A 17,885-nucleotide genomic window follows, 5' to 3' on the forward strand; every position below is an offset into this window, starting at 1 on the left:
AACCCATAAAGTGATTTTGAAAAAGATACAGGGACACACAAATGTAATTTACTGTTCCACACTCAAAAGACCCACTTCTAATAGGCTATTAGTTCAGGCTCCAAGGACAGTTTGGGAAACCAATTAGTTCATGGAGTTTTAGTAATTATGAATTCCAGCTTCTTCACCAGTGTGCCAATTTTTAAAAAATTCCTAGGAATAGGAGATGAAATATTTTGTTACCTTATTCTCTCTTTTTCTGCTATTTATTCTGAGTAGCAATTGTTGTGCTATTAAGACTGCGACAAGATGTTTAATAATCACAACCCATTAAAACAAAATCAGGAACCCACTAAATCCAGTGCTTTAAACAACAACAACAACAACAACAAAGAAACAAGAGTCTGAGACCTCCACAGATGTTGGCCACCTGTTTTTGCTCATTTAGGAAGGGGGCAAAGACTTTCCTTTTTAATTGGAGCTTGATTTTTAATAACAATTCTAATACTCATGCTTTTGTTTTTATTGTTGGCTGCCTAGAACATCCTTTATGGAGAAAGGCTGGATGTAAATTGAAATAGCAACACAACAATAATAAATGGTTCTCCTGGTCCATCTATCTCTGCTTGGCCTGTCCCCCACACCCTGCCTCCCAGTGAAGAAATGGTCATAGCCAGAGACAAATGGGGAAAGAGAGAAATATGGTTTTCTAGTTTTTAAAGCTTTCCTAAGAGTCCAAGACTAAAGCGTTCATTAAAATCAGTCACTGTTTCCTCATTTAAGAAAGGGGTTCAGTCACTTTGCAGAGTTGATAATCCAAGGGGAGGACCTCTCTATTTATTTACGGCATTTGTACACTGCTGACTCCACATGGATGCCTATGAGGCCTAGGTGGCCACTCATCTGATCTACTGGCACTCTGAGCAAAGTGCCTCTCCACACTGGTGGCAAAAGGGGAAAATATAGGATATGTAAAGCAAAACTGTCCTTGCAAGTTATTGCAGCAGCAATGCCTCCCATGGACATTTCTGATAATCCCACACTTCCATCCAGAGTAGTAGAAGTTGTCTTTGTAACGACTTGGTAAAAGTAACTCTGGTTCAGTTGCCCCAGAGATTCCCCAGTTAGGAAAAGCATTGGGCAGCCAAATGCTCTGTATAAGGCATGGCAGGGAACAAGACCGTGGGCTGCTGTGGGTTGCAATTCAACAAGTCTGGATGATTGCAAGTTCTCCATTTTTGTTCTAAAACAAGGAATAGCAGATGCATACCATGCCCATTCAGTATCTTCAAGTCATAAGGAACACGTAAGGGTTTGTTTTTTTTAAGCTGAAAAGCTGTGCTGTGTGATAAATCATGATAACATAATAATTCTATTTGTCTGCCACAACACCATGCTAAAAATCTCCTCATTTCTAAGGTTCCAATAGTCAAAAGTACTGAAAAACATGCTCCCGTTGCTTTGGCGTTTTCTTTCCAGAGTGTGCGACTGAGTCCTACCTTTCCATCGACCAAGCAATCTCCAAGTGTTTTCAATGCCTGACAGACTGCCACAGATTAAGCACAGGGTAATTACCGCTTTCTTTTCTTCTTCCCTGTTTCTACAATACAAAAGTCCAAGATCGTGAATGTCTATAAACTAACTTAAGAAATCACATATTCCTACAGAATACACTTAAAATTTTATTATTATTTTGAAAACATGTTTTTGACAATTGAGGCCAGGGTGGAGAATATTCTTAAACCTCCCCCCAACACACACGTGTTGCAAGACAGGAAACAGAAGGCAAGATGTGGTGGAAGCCAATGCCAACCATGTTCAGGAAATGGGAAGAGGAGTCAAAGGCAAGAAACCCAGGGGAGGGAAGAGTCTATAGTTCAGAACATAACCTTTGTTTGGGGAAGATCCCAGGGGCAATAATAAGCCCAGGAAAGACTCCAGAACCCTGGAGAGCAGTTAGTTAATGGGCATGATACTGAATGCAACAGACCAGTCTTATGACTTGGGGCCAAGTTGTCACTGACAGCAGTCACGTATTTTAAAAAGGGTCTGCTCATCCGTGTAGATCATGCTGGCTGGGGAATTCTGGGAGTTGAAGTCCACATATCTTAAAGTTGCTAAGGTCGAAAAACACTGGTCTAGATGTTAGCAAAATATATCCTTGCACCTGAATCGTTAGTGGCGATGAGAAGGACAGAAAGAGCTCTTGTATGCCCCACACCCTGCATAACAGAAATGACTAGGTAATAATTCACTAATGATTAATTCTTTGATGTTTGCACAAGGCCAGGGAGATAAAGTGCTGGGTATGGCAATGCCAGTTAGAAAAGGCATCATCTTTTGAAGCGCTGGTTGTAGGTCATGCTAAGAGACCAGAATCAAAGTCCCACTGTGTTCTTTTAAGACAGTCTTTCCCAACTATCATGATGGGAGTTGTAGTCAAACACATCTGGAGGGCCCCAGGTTGGGGAAGATTACCAATGCTATCTTAAAGCAATGAGCTATGTGTGCAAGAGTTATTTCTCAAGGCCCAGTTGCCTAAGAGCCATATGTTTTTCTTGTATCAGATGGCCCAAGTTCACTGCAGAGACTAAATACTGCAGTCTGAGTGCAGGGAAAAAAGATAAGAGAAGGTTGAGGGAACAGATGAAAATGGTAGGTTAAAATAGAAATAAAACGCTTTTATATTGAAATAAAATGCTATAAACATTGCCCCAAACACCAAAAGCACCTGATCTCAGAGTCAAAGGAAATGACAGACTTAAAATATTTCTACCTGCTTTTCTTCTACAAAGCATTCAAAGTTGCTAACAAAAATAATAAAAAATAGATTTAAAGATGCAGTATTAATTCTACACAAAATCTAAACATTAGTCCAGAAAGGTGATAATGATTATTTTAAAAATGGAATCACTGAGGTGTTAATTATTTCCTCCATAAAAAAACTAACACGGCACCTAACATGGCTAACTTTTCTAGTTGCCAAAGAGAGAAATTCAAAACTTGACATTCTCTTTTTCTCTTTGTTATGGGAGTAAGGACGGATTTCCAAACTTCTGATATTGTCATCAGTACCTGGAAGTAGGGCAGTCTCATACCTTGACTCCTTTCACCAACCTGCAGAAAAAGGCCATCTTCTTTGGTGAAGTCTACGCTGAGATTTGCCTATACAAAATGACCCAAGGCACTCAATAAAAAGTTCCAAAGAAATTTTGAAGGAATGCATCCAAAATAAGAACTGATTATTTTATTAACAGAGAGGCACCAAAAATCAATGTGCTAGGGTAAAAAAGATTCAGAGAGGTAACTGTATTATTTTGATACAGCCTACATTTGTGTTTGTGGATGTGTATGCACAGAGTTTTGAGACCCTTAAAGATAAGATTTACGGTGAATATACGGTATACCACAGCAGGTCTGTTAGATTTTAAGGTGCCAGAAGGCTCTGTTTTGCATCTTTGGGTACATGATTCTAGGAACGCAACAGCTGTATTTAAAAACAAGTTCCTTTCCCCTAATTCCCCATTAGACAAAGGCCCAGTTCATAATGCTGATACATGGTTTTACAGTATAAGGACAAGCTACAGTAAAATCTGGATTTGTGTGCTCTCCTTTCTTCTACTGGTACAATTGAAAGGAAGAATCTGAAAGCTACTTCTTGATTAACCACAGTTCAGCATAGCATCTCATCTCTAAACTATTATTGCTTTTAGCAAAAACAAGCAATTTTTATAAACTGGAGAGCCAGTAGAGTTGTAGTGGTTAAAGTGCTGGATTAAAATCTGGGAGACCCAGGTTCAAATCCACCCTCAGCCATGAAAACTTGCTGGATGACTTTGGGCCAATCATTCCCTCTCAGTCTAACCTACATCTCTAAGTTATTGTTATGTAGGAAAAAATGGAGGGAACACCAAATATGCCTCCTTAAACTCCTGAAGGAAAGGTGGTATATATAACTAGCACAATCAATGAAAAAATGAATGAGAAAATATGTGTGGCTACCAACCCTTCCTTTCCCATTGCTGTGGCAGAATAGATAGTGGCATGCAATGTGCTACACCATTAGTGATGTAACTGTCTGCTTCCTTTTCCCAGTAGCTCCCCCTCCTGTATGTGTGTATCAAATCTACAAGATGCCAGGCACAGATTCATGCTCAATACACCACCCTTGTAACATGTATGGCAACCAACACCAGCAAAAGGGACAAGCTTTGACTGCATTGCCACCCCCACCAACTCCCACAAACACCCATGTCCTCCCCCATCCTCAACCACTCTCCTAAGAACTCTACACCTCACCAATCATAACTCATAGGATACGGCTACTTATAAACTATGGTTTAAACTTGATGTGTTTCCATTCAACATAGCTGTGATAAGGCACAGGTTATCCAACTGGTATGATCTCAAAAGCCTTGAAGTTATTGTCATCTTCAATGCTTTGATGTTGCATTCATTAGACCAACAGGTCTATCAATACTGAAGGAACGGGAGTGAGGGAATGATGAATTTGGTTAAGATTTTACTCAAGATGCTTCAGACTGTAAAGTAGATCTTCTGCAACAAAGGATTAACCTGCATTTTATGGGAAACATGGTTTAAGTGGTAGCTTCTTTATGCAGGAAAAACAGCCATCTAACCTGATTCAGAGCGGATTCTAATCCTGGTCATTAGTGACCCCATTTGGACTCAAATTCTGTAGGAAAACACTTCACGTGACTTTATTACCCTCTTTCCCATCCATCTCCCCAGAACAATACAATTGTCCATTAAAGTGGATTTCAAACTGGTAACTAGTTTTCTGTTGACAATGTGTTAGTATTAACATTCTCCTCCTGCTTTTGATTGTCCAGAGAGGTCAGTCATGTTTGCTCAGAGGTTTTGGACAATTCCCATTATTTCTGACCACAGGCTTTGGTGGCATGGATTGATGGGAACTGTAATCAAAACCAACTGACATTGTTTGCTTATTTTAAAAATAAATGCCTTTCCTCTAAAAAAAAAATCTGCTGTTACAACAACTGTTTTTTTGGAAAAGGCCAAGGCGTATCTTAGTCCAGCATTTTGCTCTGCAAAGTGGCCAACTAGATGTCACTGGAGTGCTCAGAAGCAGAAGATGGAGATATGCCTTTCACCTGCCATTGTAACCACTGGTTTTAGGAGATGCCAACCTAGAGATGACCCTTGACAGCCCGATCCTCCCTGAATTTATTCAATCCCTTTTTAAAATCACCCAAATAATCTTGTAGTCCTGAATCCCACAACTTGGTTATTTGCTGAACAAGATGCCCTTCCAGTCTTCCAAGGACAAGCAAATGCTTCTCAACAACAGATGCCTATTTAGGGAAAACGAGAGCAACATATTCCTTTTTCACCTTTGTACGGTCCATCCCATTCACTGGCCAGGCTGACAAAATTAACAATATTACGGTTTTTCCCTAGTTATCAGTTCAGTGCTTCCCCTAATTTCCCTGCATGCAGGTCAGGGAGTGGGTTACCTGTGAGGCAGATTTAATGGCTCCCAGAATTTCTCATCATTTGCCATACTGACAGCTTATCTATGGGGTGAGGCGGGGCATCAAAAAGTCAAGATGGCAGCCACATCCATGTGATCAAAGCCAACCACTTTTTAGCATATCTAAACACATAAAGGGGAAGGGCTTTAGTTGTAGTCACCTTCTTGACTTTTTTGATCCTCCCCCCACCGCCCAACAGACATTCCTTTACTGACTTGGGCTGCTGGAAGTTGCAAATCAGCAACATCTGAAGTGTGACAGGTTGCCCACCCGATACAGGTAGTCCTCGCTTAACAACCATTTGTTTAGTGATGGTTCACTTACAACAGTGCTGGAAAAACAAACTTACGACCAGTCCTCACACTTACGACTGTTGCAGCATCCCCGCAGTCATGTGATCACGATTTGGCAACCAGTTTGCATTTATGGCTGCTGCAATGTCCCATGGTTATGTGATCACCATTTTCGATCTTCCTGGATGGCTTCTGGCAAGCAAAATCAATGAGGAGCTGTGTGATTCACTTAACAACTACATGGTTTGCTTAACACCTGCAGTGATTCACTTAACGGCCGGTGCAAAAAAAGGTTGTAAAATCAAGTTGGATTTGCTTAATGACTGCTTTGCTTAGCAACCAAAATTCCAGTCCCAACTGTGGTTGTTAAGTGAGGACTACCTGTATAGGCTTTTCTTAGAAGAAAAATTCTGCTCCTTGGTCTCCACTGTGTGTGAGTGGTGCAGGACTGTCAGTGCCATATGTAAGTTTCATTGCTAAAATGAGATGGTAGCTGAACAATCTGATTGCATCTGAATATTCCAAATCCATGCCCAAACTTCTATCTAGGGGATTTAAAGGTTCACATGCTCCCTCCCTAGACTTACAGTAACACATTTTAATGGAATAGAAGGAACATTAAATATTGACATTTATTTATTTTTATTTATTTACTGGGGCTTAAATGCTGCTCCTATCTAGCAAGACTCTGAGCAGCTTCCACTCCCTTCTTACAATAAACGGGTTAAAATTTAAAATCAGTTTCATATAATGACAAAACTGCAATAAGAAATCAGAGAAAATTCGTGAGAAATGAACGAAGACCTCTGAGAACAAAAACATCATATACAACCCAGGGTGGAGGTTTAAATTTATACTAGATCTCCTACCAGGGCTTTTTTAAAAAGCCAGGTTTTTATGGCATGCTGAAATCCTAATACGAGGGTTGAATGAAAAGCAGTATCTTCACCTCCATAATTTTTGTTTGAATAGGAATATTTTAGTACGTGAAACAAGAAAATAATCTTTTAAATGAGCTCTTTTGTTACCTGTATTTACTTCTCCACTTAATCAGCCACCATTCACTATACACTTTGACCAATGATGGACAAGCTTCTTAAAGCCATCACAGACTTCACATTTTGTCTCTTCAACCAGCTCTTGACAGTCCTTGCCATTTCTTTATTTGAGTTAAACAGATGCCCACAAAGCTATTCCATCAATTTTTGAAAAAAGTGGAACTTGCATGGTACTGATCTGGATTAGATGGTGGATGGGGTAAGGTGCCATCCAACTTTGCAACTGCCTATTGGGTTGTTCATGAGGTATGAGTCCTAGTGTTGCCAGGTTGCAGCAAAATTTCCTTTTTGGGCTTCTAACCCCTGCTGAATTGTTGTTTCAAAGATCCGGGTGTTGCAATGTAGTGCACGATGCTGTGAAGTAAATGTTCATCTTCACTCTTGCAGCATGGTAACAATTTCTGATTTCTGCTCTTGAGGCTTTCATCTCTGCTGTCTGCACACAAGGAACTCATCTTGCACAAACCTGATGCTGAAGAACATTTCTGTGAAATGTCAAGATTGGGGTATCTCAACCAGGGTTCCGAGGACCCCTAGGATTCCGTGAGAGGTCACTAGGGGTTCCCTGGGAGATCATGATTTATTTAAAAAATTATTTCAAATTCAGGCAACTTCACATTAAAGAGGTAAGTTTCATTCTTTATTTTTAGTTTAAGAACCCTGTTAATACTTACATACAGGCCTGCACATGAAACGAATATAATAATTTTGTAACTTCCGGCCTATATTTGAGCCTGAATGTGCAGGGGTTCCCTGAGGTCTGAAAAATATTTCAAGGGTTCCTCCAGGGTCAAAAGGTTGAGAATAGCTGGTCAAGACTGACAGCAAGTTCCCTTTGAGTGATCTAGTGATTGTCCTTAATCAGTTCATTAACCTTTCTCATATGAAACTTGTTGGTTGCTGTCACAGTCGTCTGCTTCACTGATGAAACAAATCAGCTGTTTGCATTTTTAGTCCTGCGGTGTACAGTACTCATGTCCACACATTCATCACCGTAAACAACCTGCTCTGACAGTGAATTTCAACTGGATGGAGTCTTTCGGCAATAAAAAATTCTATCATGGAACATTGCTTAATACACACTGATGAGCACTCACTGAAGGCTTCCATTTAATGACCGACACCAACACAACCTTTTCCCACCAACTAAAGTAAAAGAACAGATGCTAAAGAACATGCCAGAACTTCTAGTGCATTCAATACTGCTATCTGTTGGTGACTTGTAACATTGGAGGCATTATTTTCATTCAACCCTTGTATATGGCTGGTAATCATATTGCTCTTTTGAGGTTATATTCAACAAACGTCATTTACTGAAAGCCTGACAGTCATAGAATCTATACAAATTGGAAGAGTGTCCAAGATGGAAAGAAAATAACCAGATGGTCAGTGAGGACAGAAAAGAACTCATCCTTAACCTCACAAAGTTGCTGCCTCTCAATTTGTTTAGAATAGAAAGTCCTGGAACTTTGTTGCTATTCTCCATAACAGTTCTGGGCCATAGCAACTGCTCAGCCTCTGGTACCAGTCATAATTGGGCCCTTTGTATGGCACAGTTTTACTACACTGTAGTCATATGGTGGGTATGGGAGAAAAAGAGGCATGGAATGAAAATGGTTATGGTTCAAAACTTACCTCTTGATTGAACTTCAAGTGACACAGAGCAGATAATCAGCCCCAGCAGCCTTGCCCAGCCTGGGGCCTTCCAGATACGTGGACCTCAACTCGCATCAGTGTGGCGACTGCTGAGATTTTTGGGAGTTGATGTCCAACCATCTGGAGGGTGCCAAGGATTGGGAAATCTGGGACAGAGCCAACAAATAGAACTGGAATGAAACAGATGAAAAGAGGGGACTGTCATCTGCCTCTTCTTAATAACACCGAGATAAAACCAAAACCTTTATCATTTTTTTAAAGTAGCTAAGAACACCAGGTTGTGCTGAGCTCAAAGAAAAAGAGAAGGCGGGACTTCGTGGAAATCAAATTTGTCCTTCACAATTTTCTTCAGAGCCAAGTCTACAAACTTGGGAAAGCTGCTCTGCCAGAGTAGACAACACTGCACTAAATGGACTTATCTCTCCGCATAAAATAGCTTATTATATTCTGGTGTATTCCTGAAGAATTTTATGTAGACAGAGATATGTTCCAAAGTCATTACCACCCATTTATAAATTTTGGAATGCACTTCATCTCCAAGCATACTTACACCGTGAAGTTCACAAAGTAGAATGCAAGCTTCTGAATTTCCAGGAGCTTGTGATTTCTTTTAAGCTTTCAGAGGGTCTAATAATGGCATTGTTTTAATGTGGATTGGGTTTCTCCCCTTCACCATGAACACCCCTGGCTGGATGTGAGCAGAGCTTCCAGCCAGGAACTAGAAATGATCATACTTTGTGGTTTTTAAAGTCCAAAGCCTTCTGTTCTTGTTCACGCCTTTTAATTCTTTCCACCCAAAGAAATGTTCACTCAATAGGGTCACCATCCCTTTTCCAAGAAGAAACATAACACTCCATCCACATTTGTACAAATGGTAAATGCAAAATACAGGGGGCTGTTTTGTGGCACTGTGGCTCGGCTGCACATAATGAGAACAATGACCCCATGTACCCAAAAGTCAATGTCTTTTTCCAAGTATTTTAGAAACTGTACTCATTATTGCTCATATTGGCAGCATTTGCTAATCCAACTATGCCAGAGACTGAGTGAGGAAGGAACATTCTAGTTTTGCAACAGACCTTGGGGAGCATCCCTGCAGTTACCCAATCAGAACTCTGGACAGGATGGAATTCATCTTTGCAAACTCTTATAAACAACAGGGCTAAAGAAGGAAAAATCTACAGTGAATAGCTGAGCTCGAACTCCAGCGTTATTCTTCTAATCCCCAAGTAAATCCTACACAGATCATTGTCTGACCTAGAGCCAAGAGCAACTTCAGTTTGAACTTTCAATTGCATGAGGCTGCAGGCAATCCTGCAGTCCTGTTCTAATCTTGTTGCTGGAATTGGCCCAGAAATCTGCAGCCTTTGCTTAAAAATCAAGTCAGATTTCTGTCTCTTTTGCTTTAGTCAATCTGCTAAAACAAATGTTTGTTTTCAGGGATTATGAAGAATCCAGAAAAAAGAAAGGTCGCTCAAAGGGCAGGCACAGGCTAGTAAGCAAGGCTGCGCTTTCACATGACCCATTCATGCAATCCATGTATCATAAACTCCAACATTTAACAGGATGTTCCTGCACACACGTACACCAGGCGCTGTGGCAGTGGCGCAACTCTAGAAAAGCCTCCTCAGGCCTCCTCAGATGCACCAGCAAAACTGTTCATCTCTGGTACTGAAGCTGTAGCAGCTCTTGCTTGGGATGCTATAATATACCATGTTACATTTACATTTAGTTCCTCAGTGACTATGTGTGCAAATGTGGCCTTTATCCCTGGCCATGTAAGCTGCAGTGCTCAATTATGAGTGCACAAGAGAAAGTCAGGCTGTTTCAAAACAAAACAGAGTAACCGTATTCCCAAGTACCTGAAACTTGTTACCCGAATTTTCCCTCCTGCTCCCTATTCATAGCCCAACAGGATCAACACAAATGCTCAAGTTTAAAAACACAACCAAGTGGGCAAAAGGACATAGTCTATAGAGGCTGGTCAGTTTTGAAAAAAAAAGAAAAAAAAGAAAGGGAAGGATGGGAGTTTTTAGGATAAGACTTCCCTCTCCTACCTTTGATCCCCAGTACTAAAATCGTAAGCTCAATCTTAGGACAGATCACAGAGAAACCAGGCAGAGAAGGAAAAGCAGATGGGCAAGTTCTTAAGAAGGGTGCCTCGTGCTTGGCGGCCGCAGACTCTGATTGGGAACTTCCTCTCCTGCGGCAAGACAGTTTGGCAGCTGCACAATACAATAGCTGACACAGAAGCTAATCTCCCAACAGCAGTTGGAGTGGGGAAACTTTTTCCTTACATATGTTAAGAGCCTTGATTAATCGTGAGAGCTTTAGCATCTGTTAATCTTTCAGCCACTCATAGATATTTCTAAATATTATAGGTTACCTGTTCCCTCTGGGGATGATCTTCATCAATATGGCTTTTACAGATACATAGTAGAAATGATTTTTCTTTCTTTTCTCAGGTGCATTTTGGGTGTGGGAGAGTGAGTGTGCATGCATCAAGAGAGAGAATCTTGCGTTTTTGCTGCTGCGGCTCTTGTTACACGTAGTTCTCACTTAACAACCATTCATTTAGTGATGGTTCAGACTTACAATGATGCTGAAAAAAACTACTTACGACCGGTCCTCAAACTTACGACCATCACAGTATCCCCATGGTCATGTGATCATGATTTGGGTGCTTGGCAACTGGTTTGTATTATGACTGTTGCACTGTCCTGTGGTCACATAATCACCATTTTCGACCTTCCCAGGCAGCTTCTGGCAAGCAAAATTAATGGGGAACCATGTAATTTGCTTACTAACCACGTGGTTCGCTTAACACCTGTAGTGATTCACTTAACAACCACCACAAAAAGGTCGTAAAATCAGGTCAGATTCACTTAATGACCACTTCGCAACCGAAATTCCTGTCCCAATTGTGGTCATTAAGCAAGGACCACCTGTAGTTATTCTCCCTCCTTTGGACCATCTGGCAGCCATTGTGGGGGAAAGGCTGAATATTGGGGGTCAGGTCCTCACCTGACCATTCTCATCTAAGGACCTGCAAGAATCCTGCAGTTTATTTACAGTTTCCTTCTCTTCTGAATCTTCTGCTGCAAGCATTTCACACAAGCCCATTGCAATGCACCAGAGACGGGGTTCTGAGATTTGAGATTGGAGACAGTCATAAACCAATGTTTCCCATAGCAGCAAGAAGCAAAACAGGCACAGTTTGCTGCTGTTTAACTCCTGGCCATGACAGTTTCTCCTGTCTGTTAATCCCTGGCTTTGACTCCCACCCTCTCCGCAATCTATTATTATAACTATGCCACAAGAAAGCAGGGGAAGGGTAGCCAGCAAGGCCACTGAGAGAATGGATGCCAAAGGCTGCCTGAATTGCTTGCCACAAAGAATGTTCCCGGACTTTGCCTTTCACTACCATAATTATCTTTCAACTGGGAAATAAGGTGAGCCAAGAGCCAGGGGCTCGCAGATTTAAATCTAACTTTAGTCGTGCAGGCTTAAGAAAGCCAGGCTTTTGAAGCCTCAGTATCCCCTTGTGACTCAGGGGATAATAATTGGGGCCACAACATTTGATCAGTTCATAAATTACAATTTACATGGCTTTTGAACAATTAAAAAGGAGTTCTGCTTAATCAAGAACTAAATCTTCCCAAGGTGTTTTTTTTTTCCTTATAAAAGCAAGCTTGGAGGGACTTTCCACTTTCTTTGATATCACATTCTCCTCTTCTAATATTCTGCTATTCCTCCCTCCTCCATCAAAATTAAATGTTATGTTTGTATCTTTTTTTTTAATCTGCTCAATCATGTCCGACTCTTGGAGACTGCTTGGACAAGTCCCTGCAGTTTTCTTGGCAAGGTTTTTCAGAAGTGGTTTGCCATTGTCTCCTTCCTAGGACTGAGAGGGAGTGACTGGCTCAAGGTGACCCAGCTGCCTTCGTGCCCAAGGCAGGACTAGAACTCAGGGTCTCCTGGTTTCTAGCCTGATGCCTTCCTTAACCACAACACAAAACTGGCTCTCTTGTTTGCATTTACGTTTATATAGATTTAAAATTTTACTAGCTAATCAACCAAAATGTATTTCATCAGCTGACAGTCCTATCAGCTCCTACTGTGCAGTTCCTGGGGTTAGAGAGAAGCTGAAACCCAGCTTATCTTAAGGGAGCCAGGTTGAAGAATTTAGATAATTCTGATTAGATTCAGATTTCAGTAAGGGGTGTTGACTTATTGCTGCTCTCTGATCTGAAGTTCTCTAACTTGGTGCTTCTTCCTCAAGGCTACATTAGCTGGGGAATTATGAGAATTGAAGTTGAATACATCCAGAGGCCACTGTAGTGTGGAACGCTGACCTAAAACTATTATACAAGTACCACATAGTTCTAAAATGAGTACAGCCTCCTTAACCAACTGTACTGTCCTAGGTTGGTTTTATTTGTACTCTCTGCCACCCAACTCTGACCAAGCCGAAGTCCCTGCCTGGTGTTACCATCATGGTATGATTCTCCAGTGCCAAAGAGAACAAGCAAACCAGCCTGTCCTTGTGTTTTTTTATTTATAAAATTTGTGCTTTGCTTCTGATGACAACCACAGTCATTCCAAAGCAGGGTACACAACAGGATTAAAACAGATAGAATTACATCATCTTAAAAACTGTGACATGGCAATATGTTGAAACCAGAACAAGAAATCTTGTGTCTGTAACAATTTGGTTTGCAGGAGTCAGCTCATTTCATTTTCATAGCCTAAATATAATGATTGCAGTTGTGGGTGAAACCATCCGTTTAAAAAATAAGATTTACAATGACTTGCAATGTTTATGTCCATTTTTTAAAATAGCAGTGCTACTGCACTGGGTGCTCCCACACCTCCCATTACCTTCCATTGCTAAAGACACAGTTACCTATGCTAGCTGAAACATGGTTTGGCTTTTAAGGGGCCCTGAATGGCCACAAATATCACAAATTGGCAAATGTATAAAAAGGGGTGAGTCAGAAACCAATAGTAGTTCTTCTTCCTCCTCCTCCTCCTATTATTATTATTCTTTCTTTTTTATTTTTAGGTATTTTATTTTTATTTAAATTTGCCTCATCTATCTTTTCCCCCTTTTATCATCATACAAACATATGGATATGGATGTGTGTGTGTGTGTATATATACATATATGTATAGTAACCGCCCAGAGTCCCTCCTCAGGAGGAGATGGGCGGTGATAAATTAGATTAATTAATAAATAAAATAAATAGTAACAATACAATGGTGATTTTAATATTAAGAAATTAGCTTAAGATCGAAACCATTATCATTTAACCCATACTTTGATGTGAGTTGCAGGGATTCTTTTTCTAATGTTATATTTAACTTTGGATGAAAAAGCCAAATAATTTTATGCTTGTAATGTTGAACATCCTGAATTAATATTGATAGAATTTTTTCTTTCCTTTTTTTGTTTTCAATACTTTGAGCTATCTAAATAACAGAATGTTAATAATCTTAGAAAGAAAGAAAGAAAGAAAGAACGAAAGAACGAAAGAACGAAAGAACGAACGAACCTTATACCTTACTGGCAATCTGGGCAGCTGTTCTCCTTGAAGATATAAAAGCTGCCTTGTTCTTAGCAGTAGGTACAGAATTTTAAGCAAGCAATGGAAAAACCAGAGCAGCATAATAACTGGATGCACATTTGATGGACGGGTTTGTTGGGCTCACTCAGGTAGCTTGTTCCTATGGCTCCTGAATCTGCACCAGGATAATTTTATGATGATGGGCCAGTTTGGCTGGGGATTTACACTCTTTTATTTTTTTTAGCGTAAAGACTAATTCAACATCAAAAATTAACTGTGGGTTGGACAAGACTTATACCCTCTGTAATTTGGAAGGTGGTAGGGAAAAAGCCGAATAAGGAATCTATAAAGATTTGGACAGGCATTATGATGCTAGATTTAAAAGTCATAAGAATGTAAGGAAAAGCCATCTGGGACCCTTCTTGTCCAGCATTGGAACAGGAGCCAACCAGATGCCCACGGGAACCTGAAAGCAGCACATACAAATGCAGTCGCTCTCCTTTGTTTTGCAGCACACTGCCTGTCACTGTGTTTATCACAGCTGTGTTTCTGTAAACAGCAGCATGCTTTCCATGACAATCCTTATTTTGTTATACTTAAATCAGTATATATAGTAAATTACAATTCTATACACAGTGATTTGCAAGAAAGTATGTGAAAATCGAGGCCTAACTAAGATAAATGGCCCCTTTCAAATCATGATCTTCAACCAGAATGACAGTCTATCAAGTCTTATTAATAGAAGTTGGGAGGGATGAAACCCGTTTTCAGGCTTAGAAACATTTGTTATCTTGTAACACCAGCTAGTGCCCTAGCACAAACAGCTTTTTAAGCATTCAGTGGTAATAGATTTTGGAAACTGAACTAAAAGGAAAGTTCCCCAAGGTTTGCACCAGGTGGTCTCAAAGTTCTAAATGTCTCTAGCTGAACCATAACTGGTTAAAGTTTAAGCATATCATTCTGTTTCTTGACTTAAGTGGGATTAAAAAGTGCTTTAAACTTCAGCTGGATACTGCAGGAATTCTGGGCCTGACAGTTTAAAGATGAAAGTCAAACCATGGTTTCTGACAACTGGGGCAGCTAATAGGGTAAATCCTGCAATGGTAGGAGGATGCACAGAGCTTCTTCTGTAGCATCACACTATAGTTTGGCATCTGTGAATCAATCCACACATTTCTTCAACAAATAGATAGGAACAAATAAATGTTCCAAATAGTTCATTACTGTTCAAGTATTTTACTTCTGAGACAGATGCCTTAAAAGCACAGAGAAAATAGAACCTTACTCTTATACATATTGTGCTAAACCATGGTTTGTTTAACCAGTTTGTTGACTAAGCCACAACTGTCTAATTTTGTGCAACAGATAAAACCATTAAGCATGGTTAACAAACCACAATAAATGGCTTCACATATCATGCTAAGCCACAAACAACCATATCATGGTTTAGCTCAAGGCTGCTGACCTCTTTGGACTGGTGGGCACAGTTGTCACCCTATCAGCCAACCTTCACAACCCATCACTTTATTGTCTCCTTAGCTTTGCTAAATCTCAGAGACAGTACTTTTCCAGTTAGGGATAGCTGGCCTTGATAATTACAACTAATCCTTGAATGGATGCCAGCATACAAAGTATGCACCTCTTGTTGTTTATTCGTTTAGTCGCTTCCGACTCTTCGTGACTTCATGGACCAGCCCACGCCAGAGCTTCCTGTCGGTCGTCAACACCCCCAGCTCCCCCAGGGACGAGTCCGTCACCTCTAGAATATCATCCATCCATCTTGCCCTTGGTCGGCCCCTCTTCCTTTTGCCCTCCACTCTCCCTAGCATCAGCATCTTCTCCAGGGTGTCCTGTCTTCTCATTATGTGGCCAAAGTATTTCAGTTTTGCCTTTAATATCATTCCCTCAAGTGAGCAGTCTGGCTTTATTTCCTGGAGGATGGACTGGTTTGATCTTCTTGCAGTCCAAGGCACTCTCAGAATTTTCCTCCAACACCACAGATCCAAAGCATCGATCTGCCTTCTCTCAGCCTTCCTTATGGTCCAGCTCTCGCAGCCATATGTTACTACAGGGAACACCATTGCTTTAACTATGCGGGCCTTTGTTGTCAGTGTGATGTCTCTGCTCTTAACTATTTTATCGAGATTTGTCATTGCTCTTCTCCCAAGGATTAAGTGTCTTCTGATTTCCTGACTGCAGTCAGCATCTGCAGTAATCTTTGCACCTAGAAATACAAAGTCTTTCACTGCTTCTACATTTTCTCCCTCTATTTGCCAGTTATCAATCAAGCTGGTTGCCATAATCTTGGTTTTTTTCAGGTTTAGCTGCAAGCCAGCTTTTGCACTTTCTTCTTTCACCTTCATTATAAGGCTCCTCAGTTCCTCTTCACTTTCAGCCATCAAAGTGGTATCATCTGCATATCTGAGATTGTTAATGTTTCTTCCAGAGATTTTAACTCCAGCCTTGGATTCCTCAAGCCCAGCTTGTCGCATGATGTGTTCTGCATACAAGTTGAATAGGTAGGGTGAGAGTATACAGCCCTGCCGTACTCCTTTCCCAATCTTAAACCAGTCCGTTGTTCCGTGGTCTGTTCTTACTGTTGCTACTTGGTCGTTATACAGATTCTTCAGGAGGCAGACAAGATGACTTGGTATCCCCATACCGCTAAGAACTTGCCACAATTTGTTATGGTCCACACAGTCAAAGGCTTTAGAATAGTCAATAAAACAGAAATAGATGTTTTTCTGAAACTCCCTGGCTTTTTCCATTATCCAGCGGATATTGGCAATTTGGTCTCTAGTTCCTCTGCCTTTTCTAAACCCAGCTTGTACATCTGGCAATTCTCACTCCATGAACTGCTGAAGTCTACCTTGCAGGATCTTGAGCATTACCTTACTGGCATGTGAAATGAGTGCCACTGTTCGATAGTTTGAACATTCTTTAGTGTTTCCCTTTTTTGGTATGGGGATATAAGTTGATTTTTTCCAATCTGATGGCCATTCTTGTGTTTTCCAAATTTGCTGGCATATAGCGTGCATTACCTTGACAGCATCATCTTGTAAGATTTTGAACAGTTCAGCTGGGATGCCGTCGTCTCCTGCTGCCTTGTTATTAGCAATGCTTCTTAAGGCCCACTCAATCTCACTCTTCAAGATGTCTGGCTCTAGCTCACTGACCACACCGTCAAAGCTATCCCCGATATTGTTATCCTTCCTATACAGGTCTTCTGTATATTCTTGCCACCTTTTCTTGATCTCTTCTTCTTCTGTTAGGTCCTTGCCATCTTTGTTTTTGATCATACCCATTTTGGCCTGGAATTTACCTCCGATGGTTCTAATTTTCTGGAAGAGGTCTCTTGTCCTTCCTATTCTATTGTCTTCTTCCACTTCCGCGCATTGCTTGTTTAAAAATAATTCCTTATCTCTTCTGGCTAACCTCTGGAATTTTGCATTTAATTGGGCATATCTCCCCCTATCACTGTTGCCTTTTGCTTTCCTTCTTTCTTGGGCTACTTCTAGTGTCTAAGCAGACAGCCATTTTGCCTTCTTGGTTTTCTCTTTCTTTGGGATGTATTTTGTTGCCGCCTCCTGAACAATGCTGCCAACTTCTGTCCAGAGTTCTTCCGGGACCCTATCTACTAAGTCCAGTCCCTTAAATCTATTCTTCACCTCCACTGCATATTCCTTAGGAATATTAGTGAGCTCATATCTAGCTGATCTGTGGGTCTTCCCTAATCTCTTTAGTCTGATCCTAAATTGTGCAAGAAGAAGTTCATGATCTGAACTACAGTCAGCTCCAGGCCTTGTTTTTACCGAC

General features: G+C 40.7%; 1 protein-coding gene across 2 annotated transcripts in view; it reads right to left on the reverse strand.

Annotated features, from left to right (window-relative positions):
- The window catches only part of GHR (growth hormone receptor), a 148,476-nt gene that overhangs the window by 120,177 nt on the left and 10,414 nt on the right, over positions 1-17,885 (reverse strand). Inside the window, exon 2 of one of the 2 annotated variants that reach the window (XM_063295700.1) lies at positions 8,482-8,672. The exons of the other annotated variant lie outside the window; for it this stretch is intronic. The gene's annotated coding sequence lies outside the window, so the exon portion shown is untranslated. The remainder of the gene's footprint in view (positions 1-8,481; positions 8,673-17,885) is intronic. 2 annotated transcript variants of the gene reach the window in all.

Source organism: Candoia aspera, chromosome 2 (assembly GCF_035149785.1).
Source record: "Candoia aspera isolate rCanAsp1 chromosome 2, rCanAsp1.hap2, whole genome shotgun sequence".
Classification (NCBI taxonomy): Eukaryota; Metazoa; Chordata; class Lepidosauria; order Squamata; family Boidae; genus Candoia; species Candoia aspera.